Below are 14,083 nucleotides of genomic sequence, written 5' to 3' on the forward strand. Positions count from 1 at the left end.
ATGCCTGTCTGTGTTTGTTATCTAAATGGTTTTGTCTATTTAGAATTTGGAATTTTTAGTTAAATCATTCAAACGTGGTTTATACTTGGGACAAGGAGGAAAAAGACACGACACTTCAAATCTTATTTGATTCGAAGGAATGAAATAAGACAATGAAAAAGTAACAGTAAAAATGAATTAAAAATAGACTTCAGGTCAATGATTTAAGTTCATAATTGAAGATTGTATGCAATTTAGTCTTGTAATATATATTCATGGGTTTATTATTTATGTTAAGTTTTTGTTGGAATACTGCACATAAAGTTTTATTCAAACATTTTTTCACAAACTGATCCCTGGCCTGGAAAAACAAAACTACTTAGAAACTGCTTTTTAAAGAACACGCGAATTAAAGGTGTAAGACCAGATACTGGACGGCTCAGAGTGGACTAATGTGTCGGAGAAAGGTGAAATGTCTTCCTGCGAACTTTTATATACTTATAAGCAAACTAGCACATTTATATCCAGGTCAGCTGGTCAGTCCAGCACAGAGTAGGTCTTTACTCTAAAGTCGTTAGTTGTGTACTTGTTGAATTTTAGACTTGGAAAACATGATTTAATAGAAAAGTAAGGATATGAGGTATCCATCCATGACACAAAATAAATAAATGTACAGCCAAAAAAAAAAAAAAAAAAAGAGCAGAGGAACCGCGCTTTTATTGTTGTTCTTCATCCTTTAACACGGAGCAAATATTTTCACCTCACTTCAGGCTTAGGACGGCCCCTAGCACATTGCAAATTGACGATCTTGTCAAAGAAAATCACAAGATAAATTGCCAGCACTTCGCTACTGGTATGAACATACGGATACTGTTTGATTCAAATTTGCTGTTATACATTATTGAAAATCATTTTGAATTAAGGAATGTATCTCCCGTCAAGCAGAGCTTTGATTCCTTACTTGAATTGGTTTTTTAATCGCCTTTGTTTCGTTTTCGACCAACTATTGAACGTTTGTGTTAGATTTAGGATTTCCCAATATTTTGTCACTCGAGCAATCACTGAAGAGACATGTCTAAATCTTATTTCATGGAATGCTAGGGTCACTATTCACGATTTGTGAACTTACTCCTTTAAAAGTTTGATATTTAATTTGGTGACTAGAGAAACAATCTCAACAACTTTTATTCTATCACTAATAGTTGATACTGCAAGTTGAATTTGTTTTTATTTAACCGCATACATTTTGTTCAATTATGAAGATTATTATAATAGTTCACATAGGATCACTAGCAAGTCATTAATAACATTTAGAATTTAAATTCAAAGGAGTGTGCGTCCTTTTAAACATGCTGATATAATCTATCTATGTTAGTTAAAGTTTATAATTACAAATTCCTTATATTTAATTCCTAGAAATGTTTTGCGCATATAATAGGTTCCTTACATACAGGCTAGATTAAAAGTGCTGTATGGTGAGTACAAATACATAGTTTTCTATTTTGTTATAGACACTTATAAAGTGAAATTAATGACTGTTTGGAGTAGTTTGATAATATTTTGATAAATCAGCGTTTTTGTACCTCGCCAAATTGAAAAGAGGAACATTATTTTTCCTGTCAATTTTTGCCGTCTGTTAGTTTGTCTTTTAACCCCATATAAGGCCTTACGGTGACCTATTGCTGCTAAAATCCCCGTCATGTCAACTACTAATATGTTGGATGTTTGTCTCATTGGTATTCATACCACATCTCCTTATTCAATAAGCTTTGGTTTAAGGTTGTTTTACATCAACTAGCAAAACCTAATTTACATTGTCATTACGCATGTTACGATATGAAACTTTTAAAGAAAATTGACAAATATTTCGCCGTTTATTGAGCACTGAAATGGGATATTACATTTGCAAGGAGGGATATTTAGTCCTATGTACACATATTCTATAGATAAGATATGATATTAACACTTCCCAGTAGTAAGATAACTCCACTGTGTGACATCTACTTTTACTTCTTAATGCAAACTGAATTCATTTTCATCGAATTGTATTAATGAATATATACATACCTTTTTCTATACATTACGAAAAACTAGCATGTCATTTGTAATTCTTAAAATTTAAATGTCAAGGAGTGTGCATCCTTTAAAATATATCAGCTAATTTATTTATGCGGTATTTGAAAACTATATTTAAAAATTCCTAATAAGTTTTCCAGGGAACTTTTGCGCACATCATTCATTCCTCTCACTAATAGATTCAATATAATTGTTAGTGGGAAGATGTACATCAGGATGATCAGGTCTTGAATATTACAACATGTTATATACAAACCTAGATTATCATTCTTAATTCAATCTACTTCGATGCTTTAATCTTTTGGTGTGGTTAGCATTCTAAAGTTACTGCGCATATCTATGATTTCATGACACTTGCTAGTTTGAACGTTTCAGAAGATAAACATGAAAAATAATCTCGACATTCTCAACAAAAGAAAGAAACGACAACAATAAATCTTACCGTTGTAATTTATTTTCATTAATTATGAATTCCAATGAAGTGTGGGAGGTTATATTTCAATAATGTATGACGGTACAAGTATAAAATCGTACATATGCGGAAAAAAGTTCATTAAATGTGTATAAAATGTTGATTTTTTGTTATGTGGATTTTATAGATGTTTTTATTTGGTCTTTCACTGAAAAATTTAACATGAAGTCATTCGGACTTAATGATGTTTGTTAGTGAATTAAACCTGTATATACATCAATAAACTCATTTAAAGTAACCTTTTAATCTATAATATATAGACAGACAATGACATGATTACATAAGACATATTTTGTCATTGTTCATCAAAATGGAAAAAAATATACGATCTATAGCAGTCCATTTTTCTTATTTGCTACGAACGGGTGTCTCTGTTGCGGTAACTTATTAACTTTAACATTGCAGTACTCTAACTTTCTGTTCAAATGCAAGGGTACAATATACAAGTTAGAGGAAATAGTAAATCTTGTGTTCTCATGCTATGCAAGGATCATCACCTATGCCAATCCATATTCAGGCAAACCGTCACATTGGGAAAATATCACAATATGTAAATTTAAAGATTCTGGTATCTAAATATCTAACACCCTAGTGAGTTAAGATATAGACACGTCCTATCATTCAACCCATTCGTGACCGTGAAACTAACGCAGTGCCGAATTTAGTCGTACTTCCTTATCGTCCTATTGTAGTAGCTTATGTGTCAGGGGCATACACTTGTTATTGGAGTCCATTTCTTTGGGTCTGCTGGAATCTTTTTTCACTGCCTGTTAATTCTCTAAAATGTTTGAAAGATTATGCACTTGACAAGGGATGCATAAATACATTTTCTCCAATATACAGATTAGTCAGTATAAATTCTGAAGTAGCTCTTTTCCGTCTTTTAAACCAGTAAGATCGGAACATTTACATGATGAAAAGAGCAAATTCATTTCAGTTCAGTTTTCTAATAAAGGAATAGATGCTATCAACATCAGCAACGTTCTTCATCACAAGGAGATATCATCTGAAATTCCACTTTATTTTCAAATCAGTCTGTTCTTATTTTATCCTACAGTTACACAAAAACCATTGCACTTAAACTAGAAGCAAGCACTACAGGACCTTGATTAAGAAGAATACCTAAAAAACCTCTGACATGTGACTGTTCCCACTCGCCATATATTTACAGCCCCTCTGGCCATGTTATCACTGGGGATCTAAACATAATTCAACATACAATGTAAACATCTCCGAATGGTGATATCTCATGATCCTCAGTTCAGAGAATCCCAACACATCAATTGGAACCATAACTTCAAAATAATTATGGATTCCATTAAGGACTACGCCAGAGCATGAGCTTAACGAGAAGAAGTTGAACTGGACACTCTGTCAGAATGGGTCAAAACAGTCAGGTCTCTGATAAAACGTGGAATTCATAAGTTGAAAAACTGTGTGAATGATAGACCAAAGTCCGTTTTCAGAGACAAAGAAGCGGTTAAATGTCTTTCATCTCTTCACGATAAATATGTTGTTCTTCCTGCGGCCAAAGCTTCAAATAATATTGTCTTTGTTTGTAAATCGTACTTCTACAAGTGTCTTGTAAAAGAATTAGGAATAAATGAGCACCCGGATAATCCCACATACAAAAACATATCATTTGACAAGGATGAGATTTTGGCGAATCATAAGTCCTTCATGGCTTCAATGAAAATTACATTGAAAAGCAAATCTGAGGACTTACCTTGTTTCTATTGGATACCTTAGGTTCATAAAATTCCGTACAAAAAATGGTACATTGACAGCTCATCTGCATGTTCTACAAAGGAATTGTCCATAAGATTGACAAAAATTATGTCCGCAGTGACACAAGGCCTTCAGAAATACTGACAAACTGTTTACTCGCGTAGTGGTATTAAACATATGTGGATTCTAAAATACTCTAGAGAACTTCTGGATAATTTAAATCTCGATCTTTCTTTGAAATTAATTCTATTAAAACTTTTGATTATTCAACCCTCTATACCATCATCCCCCATGTGAAATAGAAAAATTGTCTAAACGAAATAATCCACAATGCTTTTCAATATAAAAATGGTAGCATACACTGTAAATTCATTACTTTGGGATACCATACGGTATATTTTGTTAATGGTGAACAAAAAGGTAAAACATGCTACACAGGGGAACACATGATCAGTATACTTGATTTACTTGATATATTTGTTGAATTTGTCGGCATTCCTATGGGAACGAACTGTGCGCCTCTCCTTGTCGACCTCTTCTTATTTTCATATGAGTCAGAGTTCCTTCAGACACTTGTCAAAAACAAGAAGATCAAAAAGCCAGATCATTAAATTTCACATTCAGATATATTGACTATGTTCTTTCCATTAACAATCCAAACTTTTCTGAATTGGTTCCATTAATATATCCTCCAGAACTAGAAATTAAAGAAACAACAGACACGGATTCCTTTGACTCATTTTTAGACTTATACCTCGAATTTGACATAATCGGTCATCTCAGTACCGGAATCTATGACAAACGAGACGATTGTAATAATGAAATTATCAATTTCCCCCACCTTAGTAGCAATATACCAACTTCACCTGCATATGGGATATACATTATCAAACTCATTCGGTATTCAAGAGTTTGCAGCTGCAACTCAGACTTTATAAAACGTCGCCAGTGTCAGAGCAGAAAGTTGATGAACCAATTTTATGTCAAAGAACGTCTCGTCCTTTTTCTAAAAAAGTTCATTGGAAGATACCAAGACCTTGTTGATAAATATTCCGTATAAACTTCACAAATAAAACATGATGGTCTTGAAGTATAGATTTTAGGTACTGACGTTATTGATCATCTTAATTACGTGTTAGAGTGTTCTTTTATTTGTCTTTGTAAATTATTAACCTTTACTATTTTTGGTAAAATCCTTTTACCTTGGCTCGGTACTTATACATCCCGCCATTGTGTTATTGTACTATGGTCATTGTTTGTATTCTTGTCTTTCATTTTTGCTTATGTGCTTTGTCTTTATGCCATTTTGTTTTTCTTTGTTGACATATTTGTTTGTTTTTATACTGATTAAGATTAAAACACAATGTTGACTGTTGTACCCCTATTTTTAACACTTTTACCTTTTTTTGTCTGTTTGTTTTGTTATCATTATAATGGAATTTTATGCCACTGGCATACAAGTGAGAGGTTTAGCTAGCTATAAAACCAGGGTTAATCCACCATTTTTTAAATATGGAAACGCCTGTACCAAGTCAGGAATATGACAGTTGTTTTCCATTCGTTTGATGTTTTGGAGCTTTTGATTTTGCCGTTTGAAAACGGACTTTCCGTTTTGGGTTTTCTTTGGAGTTCGGTATTTTTGTTATTTTATTTTTTAGTATTAATATGCACGAACGTATCGTTGCAATGAATATAGGTAAATGTCATACTTTTGGACAGAGGTTATGTAACTGCTGTGGAATGGGGAGTTGACAAGTGAACACTTAAATCATCACGAATATCATAGATTCTACTTTGAAGTCGTCAGTTTTTCAGTTTTGATTGTACCCTTAAATGCAATATTCGTATTGAGTACACACAAGCTTCTAATGATATATAACTTCCATAATATACAAACGGTAATTGTCGAGTTATAATTTCTCTAATGCTTAAAAAATTCAAACCGGTTCTGACCAGTTGAATATATTTTTATTTGATAACATGGCATGTGATGATTTTTCATCAAATTTGCTTGGAACAGTATATCTGAATACGTAGAAACAGACTCTACCAGTTCACCCCCATGAATATAAAAACCACGCTAAACGGTAAGCAAAGAGCAAATTAAATGAAAACATTCAAATGCAGCCCGTGCATTGAAAGCACTATTAATAAATCATTTATACTAGTATACAAATTTTCGAAATGATAAAATTCTTATTGCAGTAATTTAATGTTATTTCTAATTCCGCATTAAAATTTTTGCTTAAATCTATCGACCAAATTGGAAGAAGTTCTTATACTTTCCAAATCATTTTGTTCAAAACGGATATACATGTACTTTCAGAAAGTTTTCTTTCTTCCCATAAACACGACATTATGTTCAACTTTCTTTATGAAAGCTTTCATGGCAACACAATTTGATCATATTTTACAGTTATAAAGCTATAAGTGCATGGAGTATATAGACCGTTAACACTGCTCAACCATTAACCTTTCATATATTCCGATTTGATATGTGGTTTTATCATTCTAAAATTAGCGCAGTGCTTATTTGTTTACTTATTTAATATTTGTAGTTTATATTTTAATTTGATCATCATTATAATTATTATTGGTAATATTTCATAATCATCATTACTGTAGTGTTTCGCAATTGGTGAAACTTTTGTAATAAATGAACTCCTACACAATAATTATCTCTTTACTGCATAATGAAACATTTAACTGTACAGTGTAACTATTGAATTTGAGTTACTGGTAGCAGGGATGGGGTCGATTACTTTGAAATGTAATTGATTAGATTACAATTACTGTGCTTATTTAATGTAATCGATTACATTACAATTACACCTTATTCCAAATGTAATCGATTACATTAGATTTCTTTTCGTTAAAGTAATCACGATTACTTTAGATTACTTATCATGCTTATAATGTCATTGTAAAATTTAAGATTTTTTTATTAACTTCTTATCCTCACCTAAAAAGGCTAGTTTTGGTGAAAATTTGTGTTTTTTTATATCTTTAAAATATTCATGTTATTAAGAACTTAGACTAGCAGCTATGTACATGTAACATGTGTATTGTTTGATAGCATAGACATGTGTCCTTTTACTGTACAAGAAATAACCTTTGTAATTATAAAATTTTAGCCTAGTGCAAATTTTCAATTAACAAAAAGAACTGAACAAACAATGAAAAATTAATGATCAATGGATATAAGAAGATGTGGTATGAGTGCCAATGAGACAACTCTCCATCCAAGTCAAAATTTATAAAAGTAAACCATTATAGGTCAAAGTATGGTCTTCAACACGGAGCCTTGGCTCACACCGAACAGCAAGCTATAAAGGGCCCCAAAAATTACTAGTGTAAAAAAAAGTAGTGTTATTGTCTGTGGGGACATAATTGACACATACAGATGTTTTTTACAGGTGTTAATCACTACCTTTAGTTTTTGACAAACAATAGGTGAGCTTCGGTATTAAAAATTAATTTTTGCAATAATCAATAAAGTTATAAGTAGATTATTTTCATTATGTATATGATTGTATAAATATTTTAGATACTTGACATAGTTAGAAAGCACATATTAAATTATGTATAGAAAACAAAATTTATATAAATTGTGAAAAAAAAAAGACTTTGGCTCAAAATTCCATTACTATGTAAGTGGTCTCATTTATTTCGATCATCAAAGTCAAAATTGGAATCAAATCTCCCAAATTAATGTTCTATGCTATTGAATGTCCACACCGTTATATCAAAATATTAAAATTGAAGTTAATATCAGAAGCGTAAAATGTTTTCAAGGCATAATCTTGTATCACAAGGACGCAAACTCACAATGAAACATTTGGAAAGGTACATATTTTGTAAATTCATTTAGTGAACTTTTTATAAAATTAATCACACATTTTCACTTTACATGCCCAAGCTTGGTTATACTGAACTTGTTATATAGACGATAGGATCAGTCATATTGAACCATGATCATTCATAGTGAATACTATGCGCTAGTTTGATAAATTCCTTATTCATACTTGTATATCAAAAAATATTTTCATATACAAATTTGTAATCAGCAAGTAATCATATGAATGTAATCTAAAAGTTATCTAAAAGTATTCATGATTACACCTGTTTTTTTACCTTGAAATCGATTAAATTACGATTACTTGTAATCCGAAATTGCATGAATACTGATTACATGTGTTTCCATTGCATTCCTGATTACGATTACCCCATGCCTGACTGGTAGACACTACAAATGTTCAAGATTAAAACAACATTTATGATGTCTACAATAAAAATACACAACTAGATCGAAGCAATAACTTTACATGAAAATAAAAAGAAATAGTACATTTTCTAAATAAAGGCAACAATAGTTCATAAACCGTAATGGTATATTTTTCTTTGCATATTTCAATAGCGCATATCAAAATTGACTTTGTGTCAAAATTCTATGGGAAAAATGAACGGAGATCTTTGTTTATTCGTATGCCCTTAAACAATAAGGTTTGAACAAGTAAACACAAAATAGATAGAGATCGTGATCTATGTAACACCAATAATTTGTCACGATCAACTTAATCATGATATGGACTATACACAACTTAAGAAGAAATAACTTTCAATCTGTATGCGCACCAATCCTCCAGCAATTGAATACTGAGAGGCAACACGAAATCTTGTATCAAATATTATATACTATCAATTGGAAGCATCAGTATTTACTGGACACTTAAATATTGCTTATTTTCATTGAGAGTTTGCCGCCATAAATCAATATTCCAAGTTTAGATTCAACAGTTGATGAACTGAGAAATTAACGACATTACAACACTATAGGCTTCGCCACAGATTTTCATACTTACAAAATTTATATGTGTTTGCCTTTCTGTATATTTTGGCTACTTTGTCATTAACGTATACCAAAAGATAGTCACATAAATTAAACAAGTTACTATTACTTATATCAGTTTATTTGACTAATATATTGCACATTCATCAATCAATTACGGATGTGAGATACTCGTCTTATCTCAAAATATGACAGATTATATAAAAAAAAAAAAAAAAAAAATGCCACAGCCTCTGGATTGCTTTCAATTGATTACTGTGTGAATGTCTTTTTGGAATACTTAAAAAAAAAACATTTGACTTTTCTACCCTTTACCAAAGTTTCCCCCTCTCTAAACTTGAAATAAAATCAGATTGAAAGAATTCGTCAAACTTTGTTCGATAAAAAAGAATGTTCGAAGTATATGCTAATATCTTGTTTTAAAGAGGGACAATCATACTTTGTAAAACCGCACTGTGATTAAACAAAGAAATATCTGAAACTGATTGATAACATATTTGTTAATTTTTGAGAACTTGTTTTTACAACAAACAGTTGTCATTTCTATGGGTACCAACTTTGCTGAATGAAAAAAAAGGATTATTCATTAACTTTTAATCTGATATATAGATTATGTCCTCCAATTAACTCATACAAAGTTTGGAGCCTATATTGAACGCATCTTTCCCATTGAACTTTAAATAAAGGATACCACATGTACAGGTATAAGTGATATATAACAAGGAGATGTGGTATGATTGCCAATGAGACAACTATCCACCAGTGACCAAATGACGTATATGTAAAAAAAGTATAGTTCACCGTAGTGCTTTCAACAGTGAGCAAAATTCCATATGGCATAGCAAGCTATAAAAAGTCCCAACATAACAAAATATAAAAATAACAATGTATCCATAGTACACGGATGCCCCACTCGCACTATCATTTTCTATGTTCAGTGGACCGTGAAATTGGGTGTCAAAACTCTAATTTGACATTAAAACTAGAATGATCATATCATAGGGAACATGTGTACTAAGTTTCAAATTGATTGGATTTCAACTTCATCTAAAACTACCTTGACCAAAAACTTTAACCTGAAGCGGGACAGACGGACGGACGAACTGACGGACGAACGGACGGACGAACGGACGCACAGACCGAAAAACATAAAAATAAACGAGAAAATCAACAGTCTGATTTATATACACAACAACAAAGGAAAACAAATATGATAAATACAGTAACAAACGAAAACCACTGAATAACAGGCTTCAAACTTGCGACATACAGAATGTAGCGGGGTTACACATGTTAAAGTCTGTTTCGTATCTTGACTTACATTTCAACTTCTTTTAGACTCGGGACGATTTAGAGCTTGCCAAAGAAGGTCGGTTGTGAACAAAATTTTAAGTCAAAGGGGCGATTCCAGAATTTCAATTGTGAACTTTCCTTTTATATTAGATAAATATGCATTGTAGTCATGAAAACAATACACTTATTCAATAATTTTATATCATATTCAAACAGATGCAAATTTGTTAATGATAGATGGAGGTGAAAACGCATCATGCAGTAACATCCTCGGATGTTTACCTCAAGGCATATATTTTTATCGTTTTCAAAGCCCGCTAACAGGTCAGTCTTATGTTGAGAAAACGCGCTTCTTGTGTACCAAATTATAAGCCTAGAAAATTTGATTAGTTTGTATACCCATTTTCGGGAAGCCCTGTAGTTTCTGAAATAAATGCGACAAAATGCCTACATGGCAATAAGTAGTAGAATATAAAAATGCTCTATAAACCAAATGTTAAAAAGCGATTGAGTTCAAGCTCATTAAACCTATCCAGCCTGTTTACATTAAACTTGGTATCAAATTACTTCATAAATCTCTGATTCTGGTTTCTTAGAACGTAATGATAAAAATGTCGAAAATTAAATCGGACGGACGGACGGAAAGACAGACGAAAATTACAGTTCACCGAACCTCGAATATCAATCGAGAATAAACAACTCTTTATATGCCTGACCCAAGTCAGGAGTTTGTCTTTTGTTTCTAATTAGATAAAGTAAACATGATTTTTACATTCGCTCTTGTAAAACTATTTTCCATCGTTTCATCCATTGTGGTCTTCAAATTCAAAAATAATTATGATTTTTTTCAATGCAAATATAATTAAATGTTTGTGCATGAGAATGCTGTTTCATTTTACATAACGCACTAACGCATAAATAACCTCTATAAAACGTTTAATCCCGCTGCAAATTTTTGCACCTGTCCTAAGTCAGGAATCTGATGTACAGTAGTTGTCGTCTGTTTATGTAGTTCATACGTGTTTCTCGTTTCTCGTTTTTATATAGATTAGACCGTTGGTTTTCCCGTTTGAATGGTTTTACACTAGTAATTTTTGGGGCCCTTTATAGCTTGCTGTTCGGTGTGAGCCAATGCTCCGTGTTGAAGGCCGTACCTTGACCTATAATGGTTTAATTTTATAATTGTTACTTCGATGGAGAGTTGTCTCATTGGCACTCATACCACATGTTCCTATATCTATTTATAATTCGACTTAAATCTTAAAATTACACAAACAGAATAATGTGTAGAAAATACTTCTCCAATGTCTTCATGCAAAAATGGTCTTGTTACTCATATAAGGTGACCTTATAGCTGCTTCCGTTTCATGTATTTATGTACCCTTAGCCTTTTTAGTTAGATCATTCCTGATGAAGATTAATCCATAAAAGTGCCAAAGATATAAAGTGTTATTTTCTTTCTGTACAAAAAAAATGCTTGCATGTATCACTTAAGAATTATGTTAACTATACTTATACTATTTTTTCGATTTTTCACACTTTTCTGGATTAACCTTCTGGGAAAAGACTTTATAAGTTTGATTAACTTGTGTCTCATCCCTTTTGCATATTTAAAAAAAAAATATGTTTAAATAAAATAAAAAATGGAAATGGGGAATGTTTCAAAGAGACTTCAACCCGACCAAAGAGTAAAAAACACAGCTAACACTATTTTTTTCATCAATATGCCTCTTCCTGTGTACACAGACGTGCCGCTAGTATGAGTCATTGTTTTGGAATGTCAAATATATCAATGGGGTACAATTTCACAGAGGTAATATATCGATGGGAAGAATAAAATTGAGAATGGAAATGGGAAATGTGTCAAAGAGACAACAACCCGACCTTAGAGCAAACAACAGCCGAAGGCCACCAATGGGTCTTCAATGCAGCGAGAATCTCCCGCACCCGGAGGCGTCCTTCAGCTGGCCCCTAAACTAGTTCAGTGATAATGGACGTTATACTAAACTCCAAGTTATACACAAGAAACTAAAATTAAAAATGATACAAGACTAACAAAGGCCAGAGGCTCCTGACTTGGGACAGGCGCAAAAATGCGGCGGGGTTAAACATGTTTTTTTGGATCTCAACCCTCCCCCTATACCTCTAGCCAATGTAGAAAAAACAAACGTACAACAGTATGCACAGTAAAACTCAGTTTAAGAGAAGTCCGAGTCTGATGTCAGAATAAGAAACAAAAGAAAATAAACAAAATGACAATAATACATAAATAACAACAGACTACTAGCAGTTACTGACATGCCAGCTCCAGACCTCAATTAAACTGATTGAAGGATTATGTCTTCATCATATGAATATCAGGCACAATCCCTCCTGTTAGGAGTTTAAGATTATACCATCATAAAATATATGAGAAGAACATAACCCGTGTCATGCCAACAACTGGTTTTAGAATAAATATGTTTAATTTTGATGCAAAGACCCTATAAGTGAATCAATATTAAAGCCAAAATATGCAATCTTTAATGACCTGACAACAGTATCGTAACTATATCCCTTCTTAATAAGTCTGTTTAAAGGTTTTGTTAGCTTTAGAGGTGAATACTGACATTTTTGTGCTTTGTAAAGAATATTACCATAAAAGATTGGATGTGAAATACCCGAACGTATAAGATGTCTGCATGTTGAGTTATATTTACGAATGATGTCCTTATACCGATGATAAAATTTAGTAAATATTTTGACTAGTTTATGATATCGAAAACCCTGGTGTAATAATTTTTCAGTAATACTAGTACATAAATTTCTCTCGCTAAAATCTAATACGTTGTTACATACACGAGCGAATCGTACAAGTTGAGATATATAAACACCATAAGATGGTGACAAGGGAACGTCACCATCTAAAAATGGATAATTAACGATAGGAAATGAAAAATCATCTCTTTTATCATAAATTTTTGTATTAAGCTTCCCGTTAATGATATAGATATCAAGATCGAGGAAAGAACAGTGGTCATTGTTAGTATTAGCTTTATTTAAAGTAAGTTCAACAGGATAAATTTCTTTAGTATACAGACTGAAGTCGTCATTATTGACAGCCAATATATCATCCAAATATCTAAAATTATTGTTAAATTTTTGTATTAGATGTTGTTTCGATGGATCTTTGCTGATTTTAGTCATAAATTGTAACTCATAACAATACAAAAACAGGTCCGCAATAAGTGGTGCACAGTTAGTCCCCATTGGAATTCCGATAACTTGACGATATACGGAATCTCCAAAGCGAACAAAAATGTTATCAAGTAAAAATTCAAGGGCAGATATAGTATCAAAGCATGTCCACTTGACATATCTTTTGTTTGTTGCTACTAAAAAATGACCTAAAAGAATTTGAACATATGTATTCGCATTCCGACTTTTTAAATGCCCATTTAATTAGGTGTGTGAATTTTTTCTTAATAAGAATATGAGGCAAGTGGTATATAGGGTAGAAAAATCAAAACTTTGAACAGATTCAAAATCACCAATATATGCATGCAATTTATCAAGTACTTCCAACGAGTTTTTGACACTCCAAAAGTAGTTAATTCCACTATTTTTAAAGGCCTTATTTGAACAATTTATTATCAGGTTTTTGATTGTACCAAGTGTACTAGTAAGTAGAATAGACAATTTAGTAG

General features: G+C 32.1%; 1 long non-coding RNA gene across 1 annotated transcript in view; it reads left to right on the top strand.

The window, feature by feature from the left end:
- Positions 1-1,395: 1,395 nt before the first annotated feature.
- The window catches only part of LOC127724832 (uncharacterized), a 35,741-nt gene continuing 23,053 nt past the window's right edge, over positions 1,396-14,083 (top strand). The window contains exon 1 of the long non-coding RNA XR_007992747.1: positions 1,396-1,454. This is a non-coding gene — a long non-coding RNA (uncharacterized LOC127724832). The remainder of the gene's footprint in view (positions 1,455-14,083) is intronic.

The sequence above is a fragment of the Mytilus californianus genome, unplaced genomic scaffold (genome assembly GCF_021869535.1).
Source record: "Mytilus californianus isolate M0D057914Y unplaced genomic scaffold, xbMytCali1.0.p SCAF_14, whole genome shotgun sequence".
Lineage (NCBI taxonomy): Eukaryota > Metazoa > Mollusca > Bivalvia > Mytilida > Mytilidae > Mytilus > Mytilus californianus.